The sequence below is a fragment of the Crinia signifera genome, chromosome 2 (genome assembly GCF_055691185.1).
Source record: "Crinia signifera chromosome 2, ASM5569118v1, whole genome shotgun sequence".
NCBI lineage: Eukaryota > Metazoa > Chordata > Amphibia > Anura > Myobatrachidae > Crinia > Crinia signifera.
The window spans coordinates 139,617,431-139,635,670 of record NC_139218.1 but is presented as its reverse complement, the minus strand read 5'-3'; the positions used below and the strand labels follow the sequence as shown (position 1 = coordinate 139,635,670).

The 18,240-nt window shown below is 44.4% G+C and overlaps 1 protein-coding gene across 10 annotated transcripts in view; it reads left to right on the top strand.

Moving 5' to 3' along the window:
- The window catches only part of LEMD1 (LEM domain containing 1), a 92,088-nt gene that overhangs the window by 35,584 nt on the left and 38,264 nt on the right, over window positions 1-18,240 (top strand). The window lies entirely within an intron of this gene.

The following is an 18,240-nucleotide window of genomic DNA, read 5'->3' as shown; positions in this document are numbered from 1 at the left end:
TGGGACACTGAAACTGGCCGGATGCAGTGTCCAGTGGACACTGATTGGCTAAATTCTCTCACCCAATCAGCATCCGGGCCAGTCTTTTCAAAATCAGCAGCGCTTCCCACCGACCCAGCAAATAGCGCTACAACTCCCAGACGCCGCTGCTCAGACCCTGCTGCCCATAGGTATGTGGGGGGTTGTATGTGAGGGGTGCCGTATGTGAGGGGGGCCCACACTACTGTTCTGCCCAGGGGCCCCTGACAATGTTAAGACGGCCCTGCTTTGGATGTTCACCCCAGCATGTTAATACACCTAATGTGGGTGCCAGCCACATGGAATATATATATATATATATATATATATATATATAAATATGGCAACAGCAGTGTAGTCCCCTGGGCATAACAATGTATTGGGGCCCCTACCGATCCTCCAGTGGTAGGGGAAGCTTTGATGTCCCGTGGGTGGTAGGGGGTATTATATCAACCACTCAGCATGTAGGGCCTGGATCAGTCATTTCCACTAATTACCCCTTTACTGCACAGATGGTGGGAGACAAGGTGAGAGTAGGGGGCATTGGGCTAAATGAAGGGGTCCTGATACATAACTTCCAGGGTGGTAGAGGATGTTTAATACGCAGAGGAGGACTCTGGTGGGAGGGCAGCTTGCTTGACTGCAGATATCTCCAGTTCCCGGAAATAGATTTCTTAGCTTTTAATGGAATTAAAGAATCCCACCTACCAAATGGTACTGGGGACTAGGGGTCAGAGTTCAGGAGGCAGAGCAATCTGCCAAAGAGTATATAAAACTACATACCAGGTGTGTGGAGCTGGAGCAGTAACCAGCTGCGGGAAGGCTGATAAGCTACTAGTATCTAACAAAGGGAGAGAGTCCTAGATTTTGGAATATACCCTCAGAAAAACGCTGAAGTCAGGCAGAACCTGAAATATCTGACTGGGAAGAGCAATTAACAGGCTTGGATGGGGACCACTGCTTTGAAGTCAGATATCTCTGGTTTTTTAACTTCTTGTACCTATGGAAATAAGTGACCATCAGCTTTCAGCCTAGGGCCCTTAGACTCCTGGGGGGGGGGTTCTGGGTACTCACTCTGTCAAACGATCACAGATTTTTATTACTGATAATAAATATAGGTTGCTTATGTGTCACTACGCAGCCCTAGTGGACTTCACTCTGAATTACCTTTCACAGTAACTGCCTGTTAATGACTCCTCCGGCTACACAGTGGGCATCTACCCACCAGCATCTGGCAAGGCTCCTGTTGGGTATGTGCAGACACACTGTTGCAAGACCTCCTTGGTCGTGTTCGCGAATTTCCAGTGGTCCCTTTGTACAGATCAGTCTGCACAGAGTAGCGAGCAAAGGTTTTCAGCTTGGTTACACGTCCTCAATCCAGAACAGCTGGACAGTGGAGTAGGATCTTGTGCTATTTTGGTTATCACAGGATACTGCTGTCGTTATTCAAGATGTTTATTGCTCAAATGTCTTCAAAAAGTCAGGTTGCTTTGCTAATTGCACATGGGGCAATCGTAGCATACACATTCATCATATATCTGTCCTCTCTGATTGTGAGAGGATACACTCTCATGGCTTAAAGGCTTACATGCAGGAGTAAGGATGCTCCTGCATCTCTTGTACAATAAGTGCATATGCTGTGTCATTTGCACATTTAGCATTGTCACTAATGGACAGGGGGGAGTTTAGGAAACCATCAAGAGAAGTAAGCACATTCTAGGAGCCGACAAGTCTGCTCCCCCCCACCTTCTCTGGGCAGATTTGGTTTTCAGAGGCAGGGAGACTATGATCCCCAGGCAGCAGTCTCTGCATTGAGAGAGAACTCTTTGGAGCTTGAATTAGCTGGCTTTGATGGCCATCCCTCTCTGGGGTGCTGGACGGGATCCAGACAGTCATTTACCCGACGTTGGGATCCCAAAAGTCAAAACCCCGACACACCGGGGCCGACGGCCACCGGCAATTCTCCCTTGTGGGGGTCCACGCCCCCCATAGAGGGAGAATAGAATAGGTGGCGAGTGTAGCGAGCAACTGTGCCCGCAAGGGGCTTTCTTGTGCTCACCATACTGTCTGGATCCGGCCAGTCGGGATCCCAATGATGATGACTGTCGCGATCCCGACTGTCGGAACCCTATACCACACCCTCTCTCTGCACCTCCTGATCTCACTTTGTGTCATGAGGCTGCTGAGAAAGACACTCCTGTTTCTTAGGGAGGACATGGGGTTGGAACTAGGGAATCTGCAGCCCAGCTTACTTTACCGTACCTCTCACCAGAAGGTACCTTTTGAGTGCCAAGGGAATTTGTCAAAATAGGAGTGAAAATTGGCAAGCAAACCTTTATTCATCATAATGACCTGTAATGTTTACCTTTATATAGGAAATATAATTTTTTGGACACATTTTATTTGAATTCGGCATTTTTAATGGATATTTTGAGCATCTATCAGATTTTGGCACTCACAGGGTTTATATAAATACATGTAAAGCATGGTTAAATATGTAAACGCTCTCTGCAATAAATGCTGTGTGCCTACTGCTCAGTGCTTTTCATATCCAGGCACTGCAGCACAGCTACTAAGAAAGGACTAGTGTTAGGATTTTTTAGGGCACCTGGAAGAGCTGACACACCATTCTAAGTAGTGGCAAATGGAGTTTCAGTGCGGCAGGATGTGGCTGGAACTAAAATGTAGTAGGCCCAGGAGGAAACAAATGCTTTGGGCCCTCACCCGCCACTCCCCACTCCAACTAAAGAACATTTTTTAAAGGTTCCCCTCTTTTACAAAGTGGGGATGTATAATTTGACAGACAGTAGTGTGGGGATAAAGTGTCACAAAAACACTCATATCGGGGTAGGGGACACACACGTGGATAGGGCGTGTACATCATATGGGCGGGATGTATCAACATACATCTCCGCCCTTCGCACGGCAGTCGCCGCGATGCTACCGCATATGTACTAACATATGGGGCCAGCATCGGGCTGCGGTAACGGAGACCCCCGCGATACCTGTGATGTGGGCTGCGGGGGTCTCCGTCACCTCCCGGCGGCTGCCAGCGTCCCCCTGTGTCTCCTCCTCCCCCCTGAAGCCGGATGTCCTCCCGGCTGTGACACCAGGGGGAGGAGGAGGTTAAAGGAGGACGGGAGGGGGGGGCGGCGCGCGTACGGCGGGCGACGAAAGAAGCCCATAGGCTATCGCCACCCTCTGCGAAAACGGGGCAAACCGGTGATGATACATAGGAAAATGCGGTAAAACGGGGGTTTTACCGCATTTTCCCTTTAGTACATCCCGCCCTATATGAGAGGGGGATTAGGAAAGCACAGTATGTCACAAATACACTTATAGAAGTATAGGTGTAGAGGGTGCCAGACATGGGTAAAGGGGGACAAGGTGTCTCTCTCACACAGAGAGATAGGGGTACAGGGGGTGACACACTCAAAGGAAGTGGAGGGGGGGGGGGAGTTTCACACGCACAGGAAAAGGGGTATAGGAGAGGTTACCCGGAGGATGAGGGGGTAGGGGGACAAGGTGTCTCATATACACAGGGATAGTGAGGACGGGGGGGGGGTGTCAGACATTGTGGGTGAGAGGGGTAGAGGGCATCACACATACACAGAGGTAGGGTGGTCTTGGGTATCACACATAAAGATAGAGGGTACAGGGAGTCCCAAACTGGGGATGAGGGGGTGACATACTGGGAATGAGAAAGTAGAGGGGGTCACACAAACAGAGGAAAGGGGCACATGTGGTAACACTAGTGGATACAGTTGCACTCACCAATTTGTGCAGGGAGTGCTCCAGGGTGTTAGCGATGGAGGCCTTTAGGTACTGGGAAAAGGGTAGACTGGAGTGGGGTGGAATCCTGGTGGGACACCTGGTGCCGCCTGGCTGGATGCACCGACAAGTCATCCCCGCGTGGTAACAGGAGCGGCCTAGCTCCTCTTCTTCATCCACGTTGTGGGAGGAGGGAGGGTGCAGTGCCTCTCCCCCTGTGTGGGGGAGAGAGGGCCCAGGGCTTGCACCACCAGTAGTTCCACCCCTGGCTGGAACAGCTGACAGCCTCTCTCATCAGAGGAGGTGAGCAGCCTGCAAGGGGGCGGGATGTGGCTGGAAAGATGACACACTGAGTTTAGCAGCGTGTCAGCTCTTCCAGCCTCATCCCGCCCCCCACCATGCTGACAGGCCGCTCAGTGCTGACCTCTGATGAGAGCATGCTGACAGCTGCCCCTCCGCCACTCAGAGCCTGCAAAATATATAGCTAAAGGGAACACTAAGGGGGTTATTCTAGTCCATTCTTTCTGACAAAATCCTTCTTAGATGGGCAAAACCATGTGCACTGCAGGTGGGGCAGATGTAACTTGTGCAGAGAGAATTAGATTTGGGTGGGGTTTTTCTTCAAAGTGAGATCTCTATTGCAGTGTAAAATCATGCAGTCAGTATTTTCCCTGCACAGAAACAAAAAAACTCACCCAAATCTAATTCTCTCTGCACATGTTACATCTGCCCCCCTGCAGTGCACATGGTTTTGTCCATCTAAGAAGGATTTTGTCAGAAAGAATGAACTAGAATAAACCCCTAAGTGCTAGTACTCAAAACATTCTTAACTACCATCCTGTGACGCCAGTGCCTAGGGTTGACTATCCATTTTAAACCATGAGCTAGGGTTATGTTGATTCGAAAGTTGAGGTTTACTGTGAAGGGGGCGAGTTGTGTGAAGGAGCAGCCCAAGTTCACACAGGGCTTCAATCAAGTTTTGTGCAAGTTCTGGCTTCTGTAAAGTTTGGCCTTTACAGTGCTGACTAAATCGCTGCAAATTGGATTGACCCCCTAAGTCAGGCATGTCCAAATTATGGCCCTCCAGTTTTTTTGGATACCCACTTGTCCTGCCTAAAAACGCCCAGTTGTGCTGTGTAAAGGCACTAAACCTTCCTAAAGTCTGTCAGGGCACCCAAACCATTTGTGTGCCCTAACCAGACATTTCGCACATTTCTACAGAAATATGTCCTCCCATGGCATTTGCGTCTGAATGGAGTGACACTTGAATTGCTCTATGTAGTGTCCACTAAATGCAACAATTTAAAAACCATCTTATGACTGGAGTAAGAATAACAGATGATTACATGTAGAGATCCTATGGGGGATATCCGATCATCCTCGATGCTGCTTCAGCTGATAAACAGCTGCAATTTGTGATTAATGACCTATGGTCTTTATCACAATATCCATTTAGCTGACTGTCTATCATCCAAAAATGGACACTCGATCGGGGCTAGGTTGCCATCCCATGTGCAGGTCCCAGCAGCTGTAGCAGGATTAAACTTTTCATGCTTTAGGCAAGCGAAGCATAATACTCTATAGCAGCAGGTATCGGGGGAAGGGATGCTGGCATTGGGCTGATAGGATAGCCCAGGCTGAACCTATTATCAGTGGTGAACCACTGCTGCTAAACCGATAACCCCTCTATGGGTTAAAACAAGTATGCCACAAATGCTGTGTATCGTATCATGATATATGATGGTACTGTTAAAAGATGGGCATTAAAACAGGTAAAGCATAGACAGACTAGTTCATTAACACCATTGTATTTTTCAAAGCATTAATATTTTTGAATGCCGCAGTCTAAATACAGATTTTCTATGAAAAGCGGTGATTATGCCTTGTAAGCACTTGTAGTAATACCCCAGTGTATGAGTATAAAGATTGACTTTGCATATTTACTGTAAACATTTTATTTTGATACTACCACTTAAAAAAAAAAATAACTGTACTATCACGGCGCCCATCGCATCAAAGACCATATCGCATACGATGTTCCACAATGTCATACCGTTTTAAAATTGTATATGGCATACAATGCCATACAATGCGATGGGATGCGATTATAACTTGTATAAGCACCCTAATGGGTGCTTACAATGTTAAATGCACCCCCACGCCACCCCCAGTATGAACCCAAAGGGTGGCGGTATGCGTCCTACGACCTTTTCATACCCCTACTATCCACGTCGGCGTGGAGTTGATTTTATAGTGTGGCGAGCCACCGAGCCCGAAGAGTGGCGAGCGGACGTGCAGAACTTCACAGGTATACGCGTCCCCTCGCAGGGCTCGCCACGCTTCGGGCTCGGTGGTTTGCTGAGCTCGCCACACTATATAGAATCAACTCCATGCCGACGTGGATAGTGGGGGTATGGAAAGGTCGTAGGACGCGTACCACTGCGCTCGCCATGCTTCGGGTTCACGTTTATACTTGGGGGGTGGCGTTGGGGTGCATTTAACATTGTAAGCACCCATTAGGGTGCTTATACAATTTAACATCGTATATGGGGCATATAGTCGCCCGATTTTTGATCGCATCGCATGCCATCGGGTGTATGGCATGCGATGCGATCAAAAACGGGCGACTAATTATCGTGGGCGCCGTGCTAGTACACAAGTACCAAAATAACATATAACCTCAATCAGTTTAGCATCAATTACTGCTATTGAAAAAATAAGTTGGGATAACAGTCCCACCAGTCCACATGGGACATGATGGCAGGTTATTTAACTAATTTTTTTTTTTTTTTTAATACACATTTTATTTAATAAGGTCACCGATTAAACACTGTTCATCACAAGATAAACCATTATCCTCAATGCATCCATTTCACCACGCAGGGTGACCATATTATATTTTTAACATGTTTGACATATGTAACTCGATACGAAAGTCATAAACAAAACAACAAAACAGCAACACGGCACCAATATCAGAGCAACTCCAACGGGCCTTCACATGTAAATAGCATTCACCTCATATCTTGCTGCCCGTTCGTTACCCAATTGCCGCCCAAGTATTAGACAATCCTCAGTTTGTCCCAATTCAAACTTTCTCTAGTTTTAACATACATGGGGGTTAGACAAGACAAGGGGACAATTGGGGAAAGGATAATGTGGGTATATTATGCCATAGCCATCTCCTATCCAGTTAAATGTAGACTTCTGTTCATTGTTGGTTCAGGGTCAGGTTCATCCTTGCCCTTCTAGATCTCAACCCTCTCAGTGTACAGATGTATTATGTTGTCGATAGTTGTCTGATCAGGAACCATGATGTGTTCTCGTAGAGGTGTAATATTTGTGTCTGTGCTTCTCTGGGTAGGGATTCAATATATGGCCCCCATTTCTTGTAGAACCTCTCTACCCCTTTCTCTACATCAGGTATAGTGTTTTGCCTTTCCATGTACAAGGTGTTTAATATAACTTGCTTTGTTTCGGCCATAGATGGGGCTTTTTTATAGATCCAGTATTTCATGACCAGTCTTTTTGCAATACCCAAGATTACTGTTTTTTTTTTTTTTTAATTCAATTTTTATTTATAAATTTTCCAATAAAATCTGTTTACAAATATTCAAGATACAAAATATTAATATTATTCGCATATGTCTCATTTTTTCTTCACAGTTATATTTCCAGCTACCGGGTCGCTGCGGTGCCCTGTCCACCGGCAGCTTATTTACTAAAATGAGTATAGTCAGACACTTAGTTCCATTTTACCTTTTCTTTAGTATCATTGGTATCGACCCCATTTATCTGTTGGTGTCCCCTACAATTATACCTGCCACAGATGGACAGCTCACCGCAGCTCCCAGCTCACAATCTAGGTACAATATGCAAACATTTCAGATCTTATTCCTTACTCCCATCCACCCCTCCCTCCCCTACCCCAGGCTCCCCAGGTTAACATTAACGATCAGGCTCATATCCCATTTGACACTAATCATTCCATTTATCCCATATGAGATGGTATTTACTCTCCATTCCCCTGATACAATATAGATACCTTTCATGTGATTTGGTCTCATGTACTAAAGCCTTCCAGGAGGCTACCTCTGGCCCTTCCTGAGCCATCCATTTCCGTGCTATGCACACTTTTGCTAACATACATAGATTATTGAAGAATTGCCTTTCCCCTTTACTCAGTGGGCCCCCCTCCTCTATGGCTAATATACATGCTCTAGGTGTGCAGCTCTCACGGGGGATTCCTTTTTTTAGGAGTATATTTATAACCCCGGCCCAAAACACCGCAACGCTCGGGCACGTCCATAACAGATGTAAGAAGGTTCCAGAGGGATCCTGACATTTAGGACAGTTGGTATTATTTCTACCTCCGAATTTATATAGCCGTTCCGGTGTCATATAAGTCCTATACAGTAAAAATAACTGAATCTGCTGAAAGCGTACTTGATTTGTAGCAATTTTAACATTACTTAGGGCTTTTCCCCACTCCTCTTCTGATATGGATCCCAAGTCCTCTTCCCATCTAATCTTTATGCTTTCCAACCCCTCCCCCTGTTTGATGTTAATTAGCACTTTATAGCAAAAAGCGATTTCATGTCTAGTTGGTATTCTTTTTATTAATTTTTTTGTTTGGGAATCACATATCTCTGGTTTATGTCCCTGAAATTGTTTCTCCAGACCATGCCTTAACTGAATATATCGAAACAGATGGGTATTGGGAAGTGAAAAGTCAAGTTTTAATGACTGGAATGTTCGCAGCTCATCCCTATCATATAGCTGGCCGATCTCCTTTATACCCCTTTGTCCCCATGTTCTTTCCATTTGCAGTTCTTTTAGTTCTCTCAGGGGGTGAGCATTATGTAGTGGCATTTCCGGGTCTATCCCCTGGCTCTCCAACAATTTCTCCACATGTTTCCATATCCTGATTCCTTGAATAATCATTGGTGGCCAGTTATGTTTTATATTACCACTCAAAAGCAGGTGCAGGGGAGTATGGCCCGGAGATACCACTCCTACTAATTCATATATCAGCTCATATTCTCCCCCTTTTTGAATCCATTGTTTAATGTGGGTCAAATGGGCCGCGAGATAGCACAACCAAAAATCAGGAAGAGCCAATCCTCCTTCTCCCTTTCGCCTCGTGAGGTTGCTCCTCCTGATTCGGGCTCTCTTTCCCCCCCAAATTAGGGATGATATTAAGCCCTCCAAACACTGAAATATACTCCGGGGAAGATATTGTGGGGAATGTCCCAGAATGTACGCTATCTTTGGTTGAATGATCATCTTGACTAAGTTGACTCGTCCTGTCATTGTTAGGGGCAGTTTACTCCAAGTCTTTATCTTAGTTTTGACATATTCAATTTGCGGTGTTACATTAAGCATTTCGAATTCTTCTGTCCTTCTCGAGGCCCATATCCCTAAATATTGGAATTTCTCAACCCACCTCAAAGGGAGATGTGTTATGTGGCCCGGAGGAGGGTTATCACTTAGGGGAAGGACACATGATTTATCCCAATTTATCTTGAGACCAGCATAGTCTCCATAATTGTTGATTATTTCAAGGGCTGTTGGTAGCTCCCTATAATGATCATTAATGAACAATAATATGTCATCCGCATATAATCCAATACGATCCTCTCGGGAACCTATTTTTAAACCCTCCATCTCCGAGCTACTTCTTATTATACAGGCCAGAGGCTCAATTGCGATCGCAAATAATCCCGGTGACAATGGGCATCCCTGTCTCGTTCCTCTCTCCAGCTTAAATTTTGGGGATATATAACCGTTAACGGAGACCCTTGCCACCGGGGACTTATACATTATTCTGATCCAATTGATAAAAACTGGGCCTATCCCTATCCATTCCAGTGTTTGCCAGAGAAAATCCCACTCAATGGAATCAAAAGCCTTAGCGGCATCCAAGGCAATCACTGCTGGATTTTGACTAACTTCCCGCGGGGTCTGGAGGTGGCAGTAAAGTTTCCTTAAGTTGGTCGTAGTTGATCTCCCCGGTATAAAACCGGCTTGATCCGGGTGAATTATCTCGTTTATTACCTTATTTAGTCTTTTTGCCAATATCTTGGCCAAGATTTTTATATCATTTGTCAATAACGAGATCGGCCGATATGATTCAGCTAAACTTGGATCTTTATCTTTTTTTAGAATTACTACGATCAGAGCTTCTGTCATGGAGGTAGATATAGCTCCTCCAGCATAAAGCTCAGGGATTAACTCCAATAGTTTCAGCGAAAAGAACTTACTATGCCTCTTATATAGCTCCTGCGGGATTCCATCCACGCCAGGGGCTTTGCCTCCTGGAATGTCCCTTATTGCTTGTTCTATTTCAGCTAGAGTTATTGGACTGTCCAGCATAATTCTGGACTCATCTGTCAATACCGGGTGTGGTATACCCCTAAGATAAGCCTGGATTTCCCTTGGGGTTTTGTATTGCTGGGAGGTATATAGTTCTTCATAGAATTGTCTAAATCTGTTAGATATTTCAGGTGTATGTGTTAGTATCCCTCCTTTTGCGTCCCTAAGTTCTGTTATGGTACTAGAGGAGTGTTCTGCCCTTACCAATCCCGCAAGAAAACTCCCGGGCCTATCTCCCTCCATATATCTTGTGTGTCCAGCAAATAACTCTCTGTACATTGTCTTATCTTGTAAGACTTTACGCCACCCCTCTTGGGCTTTCGTCCACGCTTCTTTGTTTTCTTGGGTTTTCCCTTGTATATATTGCTGTTCTAATCTATCACAATTTGCCTCAAGTTTTTGTTCTTCCTTTTTATGGCTTGCTTTTAGCTTGGCTACTTCCTTTATAAGTGTACCTCTGATATTTGCTTTAAATGTGTCCCAGATGACTTCTATTGGCGCTGAGCCTTGATTGAATTGGAAGAATTCATGCCACTGGGGTTCAAGGTTCTCATCCACTTTAAAGTGGGTAAGCCATTTCGCGTTCAATTTCCATAGGGAGAGTCCCCTTTCCTCTCCTAGGTCAACACTAAGCTCTAATGGGGAGTGATCTGATATACCCCTAGTGTGGTAACGCACAGCTTGAATCCTAGGCATCCAATCTTTAGTAACCAATGCCATATCAATTCTTGAGAATGTATTATGTGTGCTAGAAAAACAGGAATATTTCTGTACCCCCGGGAATCTTGTTCTCCAAGCGTCTACCAGGCCCATATCACTAACAAGGTTTGCAAACCCATTTCCTATCTTCCTCCTGCTTCCATCCCTATCTAATATGGGGTCAAGGACGTTATTAAAATCCCCTAGCATCATTACCGGGGTTCTTGGGGACAGTGCCATAAACTCTGCGGCTTTTTTCAATACCTCGAAATTAAATGGGGGTGGAATGTATATTGTCATAATTAAAAATTCAAAGGGACCAAGTTTGCACCTAATAAATATATATCTTCCGTTTGGATCAATTTGAATATTTATTGGAGAAAAGGGGATACCTCTTCGGATCAATATCGAGGTGCCTCTGGATGTATTCGAGAAGGTAGAGTGGTAAGCCCATCCTATCCAGGGTTTTTTAAGAGCCATTACTTTATTTCCCACTAGGTGGGTCTCCTGTAGACATATTATATCATCGGTGTATTGTCGGATTTGACGCATAATCAGAGACCTTTTAATTTTATCATTAATCCCCCTCACATTCCATGTGAGGAGGCTGTATTTTATATTAACCATAGATCAGGGGACAATTCGCCGTTTTCCTTTATCTTCACCCACCTCAAAAATGAAACATACTAAGCAAATTAGTGTACCTGTGTTCAAACTTTTTAACCTGATTGCCCTCCCCTTTCCCCTCCCTCCCTCCCCCCACCCTGCATGCCCTATCTCTTTTTCTCCCCCTGACATGCCTCACTCCCCCTCCCACCTTCCCTTCGCTACTCTATCAATCGATCCAACTCCGCTCTTCTTTTAGGGCAATTTATATAATGGCTACAAGCCAGGAGCTCTCTCCTGCCCCAATGGAATAACCCAATGATTATAAGATCCCCAGTAGCTGGCCTCTCAGCTTTGGGAAGTGTATTTCCTTTTCTTACCGCCTACTACATTTCCTTACCTCTCCCTATTCCCCCTTTTCCGCCTTTCTTCTCCTCTTTTCTTCCTTCCTTTCTTTTCCCTTCCTCTCTTTTTCCCTTTAAAGCATCTTATACTTTGAGTGAGATAGGACGTGCTTCTTTACCTCCATATCCAGTTCATAATCCTCTATTCCCACTCATCCATCCCGAGACAATGTGCTTATGTCAATATGGTATCATATACCGCCCCTCTCAAAAAAAAAAATAAAAAAAATAAAATAAAAATAAATACTTGTAATTCGCCTTATGACCTGTTCTATGACTTATCTATTTTTCACAATACTAAGTTCCTCCTATAGTACTAATATCCCCCATATTACATTATTAAACATATATACCAAAAGTTATGAATTCAAATCTAGATAAATTTTCATATTGGAAACACCATATCTCATTTTTCCATATTTAATAACGTCCTTATTTAACTTAAGTGTCAGCTTTCACAATCATCCGGCTGTTGCTTATCAAAAACATGTATCCCCAATAATCTTTAATCTCATACTTTTTAAAACCAAATATAAAAAACATAATATCCCAAAAAAAAAAAAAAAAAAAAAAAAAAAAAAAACCTTTATCTATTTAACTCCTCACTTGCGACTTGCAAGCAAGTATTTAATTAGATCTAACCATGTGACCTATTCTTTACTTTATTTATTTTTCACAGTGTTATATATTCCTCCTATACCACTATTATCCGTATATTACTTTGTTAAGCTTATATGCTAAAATTTTGTGATTCAAATCAACATAGTGAATTTTCGTGTCAAAGAAAAGGAAAAAAAAAAAAAAAAAAAAAAAAAAACCCTAATCTATTTAACTCCTCACTTGCGGCTTGCAAGCGAGTGTTTAATTAGATCTAGCCATGTGACCTATTCTTTACTTTATTTATTTTTCACAGTGTTATATATTCCTCCTATACCACTATTATCCATATATTACTTTATTAAGCTTATATGCTAGAATTTTGTGATTCAAATCACCATAGTGAATTTTCGTGTCAAAAAAGGAAAAAAAAAAAAAAAAAAATCCCTTATTTATTTAACTCCTCACTTAAAGCTTGCTAGCAAGCGTTTAATTAGATCTAACCGTGTGACCTATTCTTTACTTTATTTATTTTTCACAGTGTTATATATTCCTCCTATACCGCTATTATCCGTATATTACTTTGTTAAGCTTATATGCTAAAATTTGTGATTCAAATCAACATAGTGAATTTTCGTGTCGAAAAAAAAAAAAAAAAAAAAAAAAAAACCATATCCCATTTTTCAATGCTTAATTACATCATTATTTAACTTATGTATCAACTTTCACATTGCTCAAACCAGTGTCCAAAAAAAAAAAAAAAAAAAGAAAAAAACATGTGTCCACAGCAATTTTTCAATCCAGTGCAGTTTAGTCCCACTTATAACACAAAAAAAAAAAAAAAAAAAAAAGGGGGGGAAAAGAAGCGGTTATTTCACCAGACCCCCTAAGTCATCAGCCCCTGAGATTCCAAGATTAATTAGACACTACTGGTCGTTTGCCTGGACACCTAATGTCCAGCCAGGCTGCTGCTTCTTTCGGCGTGAGAAAAAACTTAGTTTCTCCTTCAAAAATCACCCGGAGCTTCGCAGGAAAAAGCATGGAGTATTGTATTTCCAATTCTCTCAGGCGTTTTTTGACTTCATAAAACTGTGCTCTTTCCCGCTGCACCCCGGTAGCATAATCCGGAAACACTGAGACTTTTACATTGTCCCATAGTAGCGGGCCTTGGGCTCTAGTTAGTTTCAACACCGTGTCCCGATCAGAGTAATGTAGCATCTTTGCTATAAATGTACGGGCTGGTGCTCCAGGGGGGGGTGCTCTCAGAGGGACGCGGTGGGCTCTTTCAACTGAGAAAAATCTGGAAAAAGCTTCTTGTCCATATACCTTGATCAGCCAGTTTTGCAAAAATAATTCAGGATTTGACCCCTCTATTTTTTCGGGTAGTCCCACTAATCTTAAGTTATTTCTCCGGGAGCGCCCTTCCAGATCTGTAATCTTAAAATTAATTATTTTCAGCTGGGCTGTCATATTTTCCATCTTTTCAGCCAAAGGGGAGACCGAATCTTCCAGAGTGGATGTACGGGTCTCTACCTCTTTAACTCTTTCCTTTACCCTCTGGACAGATTGTCTGATTGTATCAAGGTCCTCCTGGACTTTCTCGATTTTGTTAGCAAGTCGCCCCTCACTTGCCGCGAGGGCGTCTAGCACTTTTTGTATAGAGGGCCCGGTCTGTTCTATTTCTGGGGGGGTGACCGGAGGGATGATCTCCTCTCTTGTAGCAGATGTGGGGGTGCCTGGTTGTCTGGCATACTTCGCCAGGCTTTTAGCCGCAGCTGAATTCTGGGTTTTCCCCATTATTATCCTCAATGCAATTTATACACTTGATGAAGGAATGGGGCAGGCGATTTTAGGTTACCCTATTAAGTCACACTTTAAATTAGCCCTCTGGTACTCAAAAAGTCATTTATTTAATCAAGTTTGGAGAAACAAGGAGGTATTACTCACTTTTAGAAGAGGCTTACTGTGCTGTGCAGTCAGGGGGTGATATTCGTTTTTTTCTTTGGCAAGTTGAGATTACTCCTACTCCATCAGCTCCGTCTCTCCTTCAGGGGAGGATTTTTTTGCTGCAGAAGGACTCTGTATAAGGGGCTCCGTGTCTTGTCTGAGATCAGTTATCATATGCCCCTGTCGCCAAATCACTCGGATACCACAGGCGTTTAGTACAGATTGGGGGGTCCAAGAATTCTGCTCCCCTTTGTTGTCGCTGTATCAGAGCTCCGTCTCCCTCCAAGGGGGTAGTATCGGGTGCCGCCCGCTCCACTGCTTACCCCTTCTGCGTTGGGGGGCTGCAGCTGGCGTCTCCCGCTGTCAGCCTCCTCCTTGCTGATCTCCCGCCTGGAGCCTTTCTTGGGCGCCACTAGCTATGTTCGGCGTCACACAGTGGTGACTCCGGCGTTCTATTGCAGCCGCAGCAGCGATCCCGTCTCTCACACGGGAATCACTGCCTGACGCGGCTGCTTCCGGTCCTCTCCTCTCGCACCCGGCGTCCTCTGTTTGCCGCGGCTGTGTCTCCGCGTCTTCAAGGGAGATAGCGTGTCTCAAGCAGCGCTGTCGGGGATAACGGAGGTAGTATATTTTAAGGGAGGGTACACTTCCTCGCTTCCTCCCGCTGATGGCCACTCGTCCCTGGGGATCAGCTATCAGGATGTCTGATTAACTCATGGAGCAGGAGAGACTCGTGCAACACGTCTCACTCCCTGCTCTCCGTAGCCACGCCCTCCCACCCAAGATTACTGTTACCACCTGAACTAACTTTGCTTTTTTCCCCCTCCAGTCCCATTCATCAATCATTAATAATAGACACATCTGCGGGTTTCTGACTACTTGTAATTGGAATGTCTTATTGATAAAGTCAGTTACTTTGTTCCAATAATTTGCAATTTTACCGCATTGCCATATGTTGTGGTAAAATGTTGCTTTTCTTTGCCCACACTTAAGACAAGAGTCCGATTCCCCCTGTACTATATGTGCCCTTTGATTTGGAGCTAAATACGCTCTATGTATGGTCTTCCAATGAACTTCCTGTAGGGATGCTGAATGCAAGTATTTCTGAGTGTTTATATGGTGTTTTAGTATCTCAGGATAGTCAGGGAGCGATGGGATCTCCCCCTTCCATGCTCTTATTGCTTTCTTCCATTTTTCCTCAGCCCTAGTTACCATGGCCTCTGCGTAGTAATATTTCAGTCTATACACCCCTGAGCGGGCCAATGCCATAAGTGTATGTATTGGGTCTCCTGTCATTCCCTCCGAACAAGCCGGGGGTCTACTCTGTATGAAATGTCTTATCTGAAGATACATGTAGAAGTGCTTGTCTGATATGTTATATTTTTCCTTCAGGACTGAAAATGGGTGAATCTTCCCTCCCGAATCACACACATCTTTAACTGAAGCTAAACCTGCTTTCCTCCAGGATAGGAATTGGAAGTTTTCCATGCCTGGAGGGAATTGGGGGTTACCCCAAAACGTGTTGAATTTTGATACTTGCGGGGATCTTTTCAGTTTTTTATTTGTATATGTCCAGGTTTTGTATGCATCTTTGAATAAAGTATTGTTTAATATGTTTTGGTCTATCAATTTTTTAGGTGAATGAATTAGAGCCGCCAGTGAATAAGGGGCAAATAACTCCTCCTCTACTTTCCTATTTGTATAAACTGAGTGACCCCACAGCCAATCAGTAATAAATCTAAAGCTAACAGCTCTACTAAAAGATGCCACATCTGGGATGCCAAGGCCACCCTCACCCCTAGGCAGTTGTGCCTTTGCGTATGCCACTCTGGGTTTTTTGCCCGCCCATAGGAATTTGGAGAATACTTTGTTGATGATCTGACAGTCATGTCTGGAGAGAGCCATCGGAAGCATCTGTAGCAAGTATGCCAATTTTGGGAAGGCAATTGTTTTGATCACTGCAGCTCTACCCAGCGTTGACAGTGGGAAAGCATTCCATCTGTCCAAGAGGGCAGCCACCTCTACCATTACAGGTCGGTAGTTTGCGTGGTACAATTCGGTCAGGGATGGAGGGATGTGCACCCCCAGATACTTCAATGAATGTTGAACCATCTTAAATCTGGATAAAGGGGAGCCCGGAGTCACCAGAACTCTGGAGCCCGGAAGGGTCATCACTTCTGATTTGTCGTAATTGATCTTGAGTCCTGAGAAGGATCCAAAATGTTCTATTAAGGTTGTGATCTCAGGGATAGTTACCTCAGGGCCGGAGACAAAAAGTAACATGTCATCCGCGAACATTGCTAGTTTGACCTCCTCCTCTCCAACCCTGATACCCCTAAATGCCTCAGATTCCCTGAAGGCCACCGCCAGGGGCTCCAAGGCTAAAGCAAAGAGCAAGGGCGACAACGGGCATCCCTGCCTTGTACCTCTTTTTGTATTAAATGATTGTGATAAGTATCCATTATTGAGTATCTGGGTGGCGGGGCTTGTATAGAGGTTTTGCAGTATTGATATGAATTGGGTAGGGAATCCAAACCTCGCCAGCGTCTCATAGAGGTGGTCCCACGTAATCATATCAAAAGCCTTCTCCGCATCGAGGGAGAGAACCATGTTCTGTTCCCCCGATGGGTGCAGCTTAAGCCACTCCATGACCGCCAGGAGTTTTCTAATATTTACCACTGACTGTCTCCCCCAAATGAACCCTGTTTGGTCGGTATGTATGATATTTGGCAATAGTAGCTTGAGTCTTTCCGACAGTATCTTTGTCAGTATTTTATAGTCTGAATTTAGTAATGAGATCGGCCTATAGGAACTAGGTTCTTCCGGGTTCCTGCCCTGTTTGGGAAGAATTCTAATTATCGCTGAGTTAAAATAATTAGGTATGGCCTCTCCCGACATGACTGTGTTGTATACTGTTACCAATGAGGGACTTATTCTAGTGGCCAGTATTTTGAAATATTCATTAGCAAATCCGTCCGGCCCCGGAGATTTCCCTGTTTTAAGGTTCTTTATAACCCCCAAGACCTCCTCTAACGTGATTGGGGCTGTCAGGGCATCTTTTTGCATATCAGTGATTTGAGGCAGCTTTATTTTTTCCCAGAACTTTGATTTTTGTTCCTCGTTTATCTGTGGGGATGAATATAGTGAAGAGTAGAAATCCAAGAACACCCCAGCAATGTCTGCATTGCCTTTTTTTATTTTCCCATCCCTCCCTTTAATAGCTTTTACCACTGTCGGGGGGTTTCTTCCTGTCAATAGATGTGATAGCATCCTCCCCGCCTTGTTGCCAAAACGGAAAAATTTACTATTTTTGCGGAAGGTGCTCCCGGATTCCAGTCCCCCCAGCACATTGTCAAAAGCCATCTTGTCAGTGTGGTATTGGGCCCTGGTTTCAGGGGTGGGGTTATTTTTAAAGGCCGAAAATGAGTGGGTCAGTTTGGTTTGTGCCTCTAGGTATCCTTTTTCTAGTTCTTTTTCCCTCTTTTTACAGTAGGACATTATTGTTCCTCTAAGCACAGCCTTAGAGGCCTGCCAGAATAAGGTCGGGTCTGTTGTTTCTGTGTCTAAGTTGTTATGTTTGAACTCCATCCATGCTGCCTCCAGCATGTTTCTAAATTGGATTGAGTTTGACAAGTAAGATGGAAACCTCCACTGTCTGATGGGCCCTTTGTCTACCCGTGACATAACTTGGATCCAGCACAAAGCGTGGTCTGAGAGGCTGATGCTTTCGATTTTGGAATCTACCACTCTAGGGAACAAATGCTTAGATATTAAGATGTAGTCTATCCTAGACAAAGTGCCGTGCGCTGCCGATAGGCACGTG